This window comes from Canis aureus, chromosome 12 (assembly GCF_053574225.1).
Source record: "Canis aureus isolate CA01 chromosome 12, VMU_Caureus_v.1.0, whole genome shotgun sequence".
Taxonomy (NCBI): domain Eukaryota; kingdom Metazoa; phylum Chordata; class Mammalia; order Carnivora; family Canidae; genus Canis; species Canis aureus.
The window spans coordinates 11046027-11056602 of record NC_135622.1 but is presented as its reverse complement, the minus strand read 5'-3'; positions in this window follow the sequence as shown (position 1 = coordinate 11056602).

The following is a 10576-nucleotide window of genomic DNA, read 5'->3' as shown; positions in this document are numbered from 1 at the left end:
ACAAGCAATGGATTGAACCCAGTACCCTTTCTCAGCAGCTGGTTTAAAAAGAGGCACTGACTGAAACATCCTTAATTCACCATGCTGGTGAAGTCAGAGCATACCAATCCTCAGAGCGAGGGAAAAGAACAGTCTTCTAGATGCCCCTCCTCCGCCCATCCCATGCTAGCAGCCACCCCGGGATTCCTCATTACCCATCTCCACTGGCACTATCCCTGCCTTTACTTGGTCCCCGCTGTGGACCCATTCTAAACCCCTCATGCCCTTGGAGGCAGGAATGCCAAGTCCAGTTTTCTCACCATGGTACCCATCTCCCATTCTTCACCTTAAATTCCCCATCCTTCCTTTCTCTCAATGTGAGAAGCCCAACTTCCTCTCTTGTTTTTATAACATTCTTCCTTTCCATGCCCAACTGCCTTGGCAGCCGATCGTGTACCACTGAATGGCAAAATGCCCATCAGAGTTTTCCCAGGGATCGATCAAAGGAGAGTTACAGAGAGTGGCAGACCGTCTGAGGCAAACAGACCTGGCTCCTGCCTCCAGAGAGCAGGCAGGCAGATGTAAGGAGCCCTTCTTGCCTCTCCCAGTACGAGCAGACAGCTGACTGTGAGCATTAGGAGATTTTGCTGGGTGACGAAGAGTGTCAGCACTGTACCCACATGTACCTGTAATAAAACAATAAAAGAAAGAAAGAAAGAAAGAAAGAAAGAAAGAAAGAAAGAAAGAAAGAAAGAAACCAGATGTGTCAAAGCTATCACGATGCTGCTACCAGTACAGCTGTCTCCTGGGGCCCGGGGCCCATATTTGTCTGATATGCCTTGGACCCATGTTGCCTGCTTCTTAGGCCCAACTGTTCCATTTGGTAGGACAACAATTTCTACCTAGAGGGGTTTCAGGACTTTCAGAAGGGGCAGTTTCTCGGCATTCTGTGTTTCCATATTTAGTGCAGCATGCTCCACCATGCTTGAACTCTATGGTTGTGGAGCAGGAAGAGAGAGAGGGCCCAGTCCCAGTTTATTCCATAACCATTAACATCCCAGATCCTGAGCGACAGTGCCTCCTGACTCACTCTTGCTTCTTATCCCACAAACTCCCAGGCCCCTGCCACATGTATCAACAACAGAAGTTGTTGGGGAAACTGATGCCAAGAGAGATTTCAAGTTTTCCACCCATCTAGAGGGTAGCCAATGTCTGGAGGTTTTTGGGAGAAGACAGACCAGTCAGGCCATGCAAGGCACAAGATGCAGGGTGGCTGGGAGGTGGCTTTGGCCTTAGTGCAGACCACTGATTCTGACAAAAATGACTCATCTCCTCAGCAGGTCTGCTTGGGACCTCCTTCAGATTCATAGTGTTTTGGGAACCAAGGGAGAAAAAAGATCAGCTGCAGACGTCCTAATGCTTCCTGACTTAATGAACAGTCCCACAATGCATTGGCTCCCTGGCTGATGGTTACATGGATGCAAAGATTATTATCTTAACAGCTGCACTCACCATCACAGTCATTTTCATGAGCAGGTACTGTCTTTGCAGACTCTGATCTGACGCTTCACCCAAGCAATCTGACTCTGATCTGCTTATCTTTCTCTCCGAGACTTTGTTCTGCCCTACGTCTGAGATGAGCTGAGAGTATTAATTCAGGCTACCATATCCTGGCTTTGACTTCCAAGGCAACTTCTGATGATTGGTTCCTCTGTTCTTCTCTATAGACAGCGTGCTTCTGTTTTGTTTCGTTTGGGGTTCTTGTGGGGCTATATGAAGAGCTTCCTTTTTCCCACCTGCACCTCATGTAGGTGCTTTGATTTAATGGGTCTAACAAAAACATCACTGTAACTTTACGATGATTCCATTCATTTTTTTCCCAGTTCTCTTTATTTTTTTCCCTTCTCAATTATGAGGATGTGTTTAGATTTGCTTAGTGCCTAAGGTACACTTGTGGAGGAGAAAAAGCCCTGCTTTAGGTGTCACTAAGTCTCTGTGTGCCTCAGGTCCTGCTGCCGCCACTTGCTAGTGGTGTGATCCTCAGCCTCCATGAAGACTCTTTCCTTTAGCTAGGAGTGGAAATAAAAGAATCTCTCCTGCTTCTCTTAGAGGGAGGTCTTGAGGATAAAATGAGGTCACAGGTAAAAAAGAGAACACTAAAAACTAGTATAAAAATCATATTAATTTCCATGTATTGAGTATTACTGTATCCCAGCCACCAAGCTAAGCTCTTTACTTACTATTCTAAATAATTTTGTTTCATCCTCATGACATTGTAATAAGGGGTAGTGTCATTGCTATCCACATTTGTTCCTAAGGACTTTGAGGCTTCGAGATGTTAAGCAATTGGTCCAAGTTCACACAGCAGGTGAAAAGGAAAGAGCCAGGATTTGAATCAGTCTGTTTGGCACCAGACTCAGTGGCTTTTAACCACTGCACTGTCTTGTGACCATCTGAACCAAAGTACCATCCCTCACCTAGATACTGGTGATGTCTGTATAACTCTATTCCAATCAATCAAGTGATTAGGAGACAATGAAAGTCCAGCAAACTCTGTGAGGGGTTATTCACTGAATGGTGGCCCAGAGAAGAATCCCTTGCCAAAATTTTTTTTTTTAATTTTTATTTATTTATGATAGTCACACAGAGAGAGAGAGAGAGAGAGAGAGAGGCAGAGACATAGGCAGAAGGAGAAGCAGGCTCCATGCACCGGGAGCCCGACGTGGGATTCGATCCCGGGTCTCCAGGATCGCGCCCTGGGCCAAAGGCAGGCGCCAAACCGCTGCGCCACCCAGGGATCCCCCTTGCCAAAATTTTGATTGAGTTTCCAGAATCAAAACTCACACCATTGGCCAAGGGAGCAGCATGATGTAGATTATTTAGCATCTTTGTCTGCAATGAGAGAGACCAAACTATGACTTTGGGCAAGTAAATCTCTCTGGTCTTTTATATCCTCACTATGAAGAGGAGGAGCTTGGGTGAGAAAACTGGGAAGGTCTCTGTAAGTCATAATAATAATATTGATAATAATAATAACAATAACCATAACCATAACAATAATAATAATAGTTACCATTTAGTAAGTGCTTACTAAGCGCCAGGCTTTTCTAAGTGCTGTGTTCAACCTTGCATGATTTTCATAACAACCCTAAGAGGTAGGTGTTACTGTTACCATTCACTTCTTTGTAAGTGAGGAAACAGACACAAAGTAGTTTGCCCCAAATCACATCTAGTGAGGGGCAGACCTGGACACCTGCACACTTAACCCCTCAGCTTTCCTTTCTCTTTAATTTATAGAAAGGATATTATCTTGGATGGATGGGTAAACTTATGTGATCACTTTGCTATGGCTTGCCCCAGCTTTTTTCCTACTTTAGATTAAAAAGTAGTGTATGTTTTTAAATACTCCATCACTCTGCCTAGGACATAGTAGGTTCTCAGAAAATATTTGCTTATTTGGCTTCTTTCATCATTAAAAACGTTGCACGAAAAAGACACGGGAATGAACAAGAATAAAACAAGAAGAGAAAATAATGAGGCTGCACAACTGGGAGGAAGGATCTGAATCAAACCTCCTAATATAGACTGTCTCACTGGAGAAGAATCCAAAGATAATACACAATATGAGCCCATACAGTTCTTATCTTAATGAAACAGCCTCTAAATAAATAAATAAGTAAATAAATAAATAAACACACACATATCATCCTAGTTGCAGAAATTTGATTATTGTCTTTGGCAATCCTTTCTTCATCTCTTTGTGCCAATAAAGTTATTAGAATTGAATTGAGAGAGGCGGATGCACAAGAATTGCCGAGACAAGATGCTGAGTAGTTGAAATCAATGACTTGCAGAGCTGGTCTCCTGCCAAAGGCTACACCAGCTTCCAGGAGGAATCCACCACTGTGGCCAGTGGCCCAGCACTGCGGAAGCTGGAGGTCAGATTTCTGGAGGGGACTCCCAGGTGGTTGGGGACTGACAGGTGTGGGAAGAAGGAAAAAGGTACTCTTCCCATTACCAAGGGCCAGACAGGCCAGCACCCACCAGACTGAGGATAGCAAGGCCTTGTTACACCCACTGTCTTCCCCTGGCTGTGGAAAGAGAAGAGGAGGCAGCAAAGGGGATGGAAGAGAACACAGTGTTATTCACAATCTGTCTGTGACAGGAAGAGAGTGGCTTAATAACCCATAGCCCGATGAATGGAATATTCCTTCTTTCCCCTGGCAGAGCTGGGCCTCTGGGGCCATCACCTGTAAAATGGACAGCCACCCGGGGATCCCTGGGTGGCGCAGCGGTTTGGCGCCTACCTTTGGCCCAGGGCGTGATCCTGGAGACCCGGGATCGAAACCCACGTCGGGCTCCCAGTGCATGGAGCCTGCTTCTCCCTCTGCCTGTGTCTCTGCCTCTCTCTCTCTCACTGTGTGCCTATCATAAATAAATAAAAATTAAAAAAAAAATGGACAGCCACCCAAGAAGTCATGGAAGTAATTAACAAATTTGTCCCCAAGAACCCATTCTCCTAGAACTGTAAAGATGGAGGGTGTTTAGACACAAGCTTAATGAGGAAACCACTAGCATTCTCTGGAAGCCACCATGGTGACTTGACACCTCTTCTAGCCACCTTCTCCTTCTCAGCCAGCTGCCTCCCATCTTCTCCCGTGGTGGCCTCCAGTATCTTCATTCCATTTGTTTTCTCCATCATCCACCCACCAACCATGAAGCACTGAAGCCGCCATTTAAAGCTTGTGCCCAAATTTCTGAGAATGATTGCATCTTTATAAGTCTCTGTGAAGCTCCTAACAAAGGTATGGGCTTTTGATTAGTTAAGTTGTGTCTACATTCACTTCTCAGCATACGTATTTTCTACAACAACAACAAGAGTAACACATATTGAACACTTCTAATATGTCAGGCATTCTTTTAAACCTTTAGAGTAGTTGGGGAATCTGTAATTCAAGATCAACAGATCTAGCTGAAGTCCGAAGTTCTACCCACTTGCCTGTAGTTTTAAATCAGCTTAAGGATTCCCAATCAGATTAGAGAGAGAGCACACACAAACAGGAGGAGTGGCAGACAGAGTGAGAGGGAGAAGCAGACTCCCCGCTGAGCAGGGAGCCCAATGCAGGGCTGAATCCCGGGACCCTGGGATCACGACCTGAGCTGAAGGAAGATGCTTAACCAACTGAGCCACCCAGGTGCCCCAGGTCCACATGCTTGTCCACATGGATGTGTCAGTGCTACCAAACATCTGAGGAAAGCCAAGTATGTGGAAGATAAACAACAAAACAAACAACAAACAAAGTAGTATCTGGGAAAAGTGAGAACATGAGAGGAGAGGAAAATTAAAGTGTATATTTATTGCATCTTTACATAGAGAAGATACTGAATCCAAGAAAAAAGAACAGGGTGAAACAAAAAAAGAGCATTCTGAGGCCAAAACAAAATTCTTGGAAAATAAAAACAGCAGAAATGAAAAACTCAATAGTAACTCTCTCAAAAAGTAGGGCAAAAAGTTAAAGTAGAGCAAAAAATTTTGAAAAGAAAGCAAAATTAAAAGAATAGTGCAAGAAGTACAGCCTGTAAATAATAGGAGTTCCAGAGAGAGAGAGAGAGAGAGAGAGAGAGAGAGAGAGAGAGAGAAAGAAGAAAACAAGACAGAACGGAGTTAATCACAAATGAAATTATTTCTTCAAATTTCCCAGAGATTAAAAAAAGACATATGTTTCCAGCTTCAAAGAATACGTCAAATATTGGGTCACAGTAAATGAAAATAGATGCACACTGAGGCACATCGTTGGAAATTTTCCAAAAATTGGAGGAAATAAAGAGTCGACAAGGTTCTAGAGAAAGAAAAAAAGTCACATACCAGGATCAGAAATTAGAATGGTTGCAGACTTCTCAATAGCATCACCAGAAACAAAGAAAATGGGGCAGTGTATTCCAAATTCTAAAAGGAAATGCTCTCTAACCTAGAGTTCCATACCCAGCCAAATTACCCTAAAAAAGCACAAAAATTGAATAAAGACATTTTCACACACACAAAGTCTCGAGAATGTATTTCTGAGAAAGCGAAACATGTAACAGGAACAGAAGTTTCAACACTGAAGAGAAGTAAAGGGGATTTCCAGGAGGATGGTTAAAAAAGATCCCAGGATGACACTGTATAAACCAAACACAGAGGGCAGCAGCCCAGATGTGTACAACACCAGTCAAAGAGACAGGCACATTGGGAGATGCCCAGATTCACCCTATCAGCTTTCAACCCATGGACAGGATTCTTTACCATGTGCCGTTCTCTACTCTTTGCTTGCTAGCTAGATGAGCTAGTCTGACCGCACCCCCCACCCCCCCCACCAAGAAGCCCTCTGTTGTGACACATTTCTAAGAGCTAAAGTTAGCTGAGATGAACTTAGAATGTGGACTATACAGAGCAGTCCATTTTCCCTGACAATTTCCCTTCCTTCAGGAAGGCCACAGAAGCCTATGTGCACAAGAATAGTAAAGGGATCTGCAGAGAATATGGGATGCAGAGAGTGCCTATAATAGCCAACGATATCTGCTAAGCCTACAATTGGTATGAAAGTCTTCAGCAGCTTGAAGTGTGAATAGGAACTCAGCTTTTAGATGTGCACATCCCACTCTCTCCTGAGTTATATTCAGCTAAAGATGCTCTATGCTTGGATTCCAAGGTCACACTCACATATTCAGCCCCTGTTCCCAAAGTAGGTTCTTTGTGCAAGCCTGGTGGGTCCAAAGAGAGAGGCTTCTCTCCTCACTTGCTTACTGTGCCAGAATCAGCACTTCTGTGTCAACCATCGAGGCCCTAGCACTGGATTTAATGAGTGAGAGTTCTCTCCTTCCCTGCCAGCTGACACCGCTTGGAACCATCTCAATAATTGGCAGGATTATAAACATGACAGGGTCTAGGACTTCTAGATTCCAAGAGGTTCTTTGACTTTAAGCAATTTTGCCCAGTTTCTTCCTAGGGACATTTAAAAGGGCAGGCTTTGTCAAATCCAGAGGTTTCTGTCCTTTCTAGGTAATGGGTGTCTGAGAAGCTTACATTGACGGTATACTCAAGTGGCTGGAGAACAAAATCTGCCCTCAGGTGACATGTGGTCTCCATTCAGACAGAAAAGAAGCGATTGTATGAAATGGCAGTTTCTCCTGCCGGAGTTCCACCTAAGCTGGCAGCTTGCCCCGCCCTGTAGAAAAACTTGCAATGAGGTCTGAGACTTGGTAACTTTCTACTCTGCATTTTGGCTCTTTGTATCCACTGGGGGGTGGGTGATACCCCAGGGCCTAGTCCAGTGCCTGACACAGAGTAGCTGCTCAGTGTACAGAGTGCACACATGAAGATCTAATTGAATTAGATCAAGATGAGATTCTCAGCCGCCCAAGATTCATAGGCTGTGCAGTTAGGATAGGGCAGTTCTGCTAGCTCCCAGGAAAAACGGGATCCTCACAATTGAGAATTAGAATAAAATCTTATGACTCTGAATGTAAGGCGAGAAAGTCTTTTTAAATTAGCGACAGTTTTGCACACGATAAAATTATTTATAAAGAAATTGGCTTATTTTATATCCAAAGATTTACCTTAACTCTCATCAGGCCAATGAGGGTTTCTATAAGGGAAGCCTTAGTGGATTGAGGTATGTATTACTTGCATAGTAATTGTTAACTTATCAATAGATACTTCTGAAGTGTTGAGAGCAATCGTTTTTTTCAGTGTGTTAAGCATTCTTCATAGAATCGTATTTTATTTGAAAATACTGTAGAGCCAGAGCACTCATACATTGCGAAAGGGGATATCACTTGGCACAAACTTTGGCAGGATCTACTAAGGCTGAATGAATGTCTAGCCTGTGACCCTGCCATACCACTCTGGAGCACATATGGAGCAGAATGAGTGCTGCGACCCCCACTGTGCACATATAGGATGGTTCATGGCAGCACTATCTCCAATAGCCCCAAATTGTAGTAAACTCGTATCCAAACTAGTATCTATCAACAGATAGAAACCCCACAGTGTGGGACACGTGGGTGGCTCAAGTGGGTGGCTCAGTGGTTGAGGATCTCCCTTTGGCTCAGGATGAGATCCCAGAGTCTGGGGATCGAGTTCCACATCAGGCTTCTTGCATGGAACCTGCTTCTCCCTCTGCCTGTTTCTCTCTCTCTCTCTCTCTCTCTCTCACTCTCTGTCTTTCATGAATAAATGAATAAAATCTTTAAAAAAAAAAAAAAACACCATAGTGTACTTCACAGCAATGAGCAAGAGCTTAGTAACCATTGCCCACAACAAAAGATGTACTGTTGAGAGAAAAAAACTTGGTACAAAATAACACACACCATCTGATCCCATTTATAAGACCAAGAGCAGGCAAAGGTTAATACAAACATAAAGGTCAGAATGGAAGTTACTTTGAAATGAGACACATCCTGGGTGGGCCATGAGAGAGCCTTCTAGTGGAGCTGGATATATTCTATATAGTTGGAGTAGTAGATTCACGGATGTGTACATATGTAAAAAGTTATCAAACTGCACCCTCTTTGTGTTCTTTATGGTATGTAAGTTATATGTCAATTTTAAAAAAATGCTATAAAAAGGAGTTCCCTTAATAATAATAATAATAATAATAATAATAATAATAATAAGCACCATGAATTACATCAGATATGTTTCAGATAGAGTTCCCACCCTGGAAGAGATTCAAAATGAATTATGGAAGATACACAGTGAAATGACCATATTGGAGGGCAGTGTGTGAGCACTGAGGGTGAGAGGTCTGGGTGAAGGTCTTTGGGCTGTGAAGAAGGGACAAAACTGGGAGGGAAATTGGAGCACGAGATACCTGAGCTGCACTCTGAGCACCTTCCACCTGCTGTTCCACCAGCGTGGTCTCTTACTTGTCCTAGACGATCCACTTCTCCTGTCCAGGTCACGATGTTCAAGTCCACTCTGTTGAACTTGCCTCCTTGGTGCACCCTCCAAGCTCTCCTCTTCGTGGCTACATTTCTGGTTGGAACAGTCTACCTACTGTCACCACTCCTTGCTTTCATCTACTGCTTGACTCTCTGGCATCTCCTCATATCTTCCCAAAGAATCTTTCACCCGGTCAGCAAAATTACCCAGGTGGCAGAGTTACTGGAGGCTTCTTCTTCTTCTTCTTCTTCTTCTTCTTCTTCTTCTTCTTCTTCTTCTTCTTCTTCTTCTTCAGATTTTTTTTATTTATTTGAGAGAGAGAGAGAGCACAAGCAGGGGGAGGGGAAGAGAGAGAATCCTCAAGCAGACTCCCCACTGAGCATGGAGCCTGATGCAGGAGGTCTCCCATGACCCTGAGTTCATGACCCCAGCCAAAGTCAAGAGTCAGATACTTAACTGACTGAGCCACCCAGGGACCTCATTTCTGGCTTCTTTGGAGTCCCTTCATGGCCTTTGCATATACAACATTGCCCTTTTCCTAAAAAAATCAGCCTCCTGTGTTTTTTGGTAAGCCTGTCTCCTCCACCTCCTTGCTTGTTCTCCTTGGCGGGCTTCTTTTCCTCTGCCTGCACCATTCTGTGGTGTGGCACCTTCAGTGTGCTCCTCTGGTTCCATTTGGGTTCTTCCTTGGCTAGCTTTCACCTCCATCTGCTGATGTCTCGAGGCCTGGGGTCTCCACTCTTCTCCAGAACTTGGATCTTGACAGAAACAGCCTGATGGCTGTCTCTGTGTGGCTGCCTCATTCAGAAATCAAGTGCAAACCTATCAAAATCTTCATCATTATTTTCAGTGTGACATTCTTCTATAGTGCCCACTTACCATTCAGTGAATGGTCCCTCCATCCACTCAGAGAAACCAGGAGGTGATCCTTGACCTCCTTTCTTTTCTCCCTTTACCTTGCACCTCTGGCAGCCAAAGGTATTGGTCCTACCTTTCGAATAACTTCAGGACTTTGCTGTTGTCCTCAGTCATGTTCTCCTGGATATTGCAATAGTCACCTGACTCGTGGGTGTTTAGAGTCTTGCCCTCACCTAGGTCACCCCCCCACCCCCGTCATCTCCCTACAATTAGAAACTGATCATACCTCTTTCCAGCTTTCCTTCCACAATTGGTGCCCTGTGCCTTAGCTTGGACTACCACTGTCAAGGTCATCCCTGTCTTGTCTTCTCTCCATAGTCTCCTCCTGCCCCTTTGTCTCGGACAACCCAAGTGAATTTTAGCACGTCTCCAGCTAGTCCACACTAATGTGGTCTGCAGAAAAGCCCTCTCTGCCCCTCTCATTTCCACCAGGGACTTCCTGGCTGTCCTTTATATCCTGACTTCTGCAAGTACAGATAGACCCCCTGTTCTCATAACACCCACAATATTGGGGCTGTTTGTTTTCACCACTGGCTAAATTCTCAGGAGGCAGATGTTTTGTCTTATTCATCCTGTATCCAAAGCTCATAGCTCAGAATTGGTGCTCAGAACATTTGTTGTATAAATGAGCAAACGTTCATTTGTTAGGTACATAGACTTTTTTTTTTTTTTTTTGCATCAAAGATACACAGCTCAGCAACTGCATTTCTAGCACTGTCACTGTTTCTATTTCTGAATCTAATTGCTATTGCACAA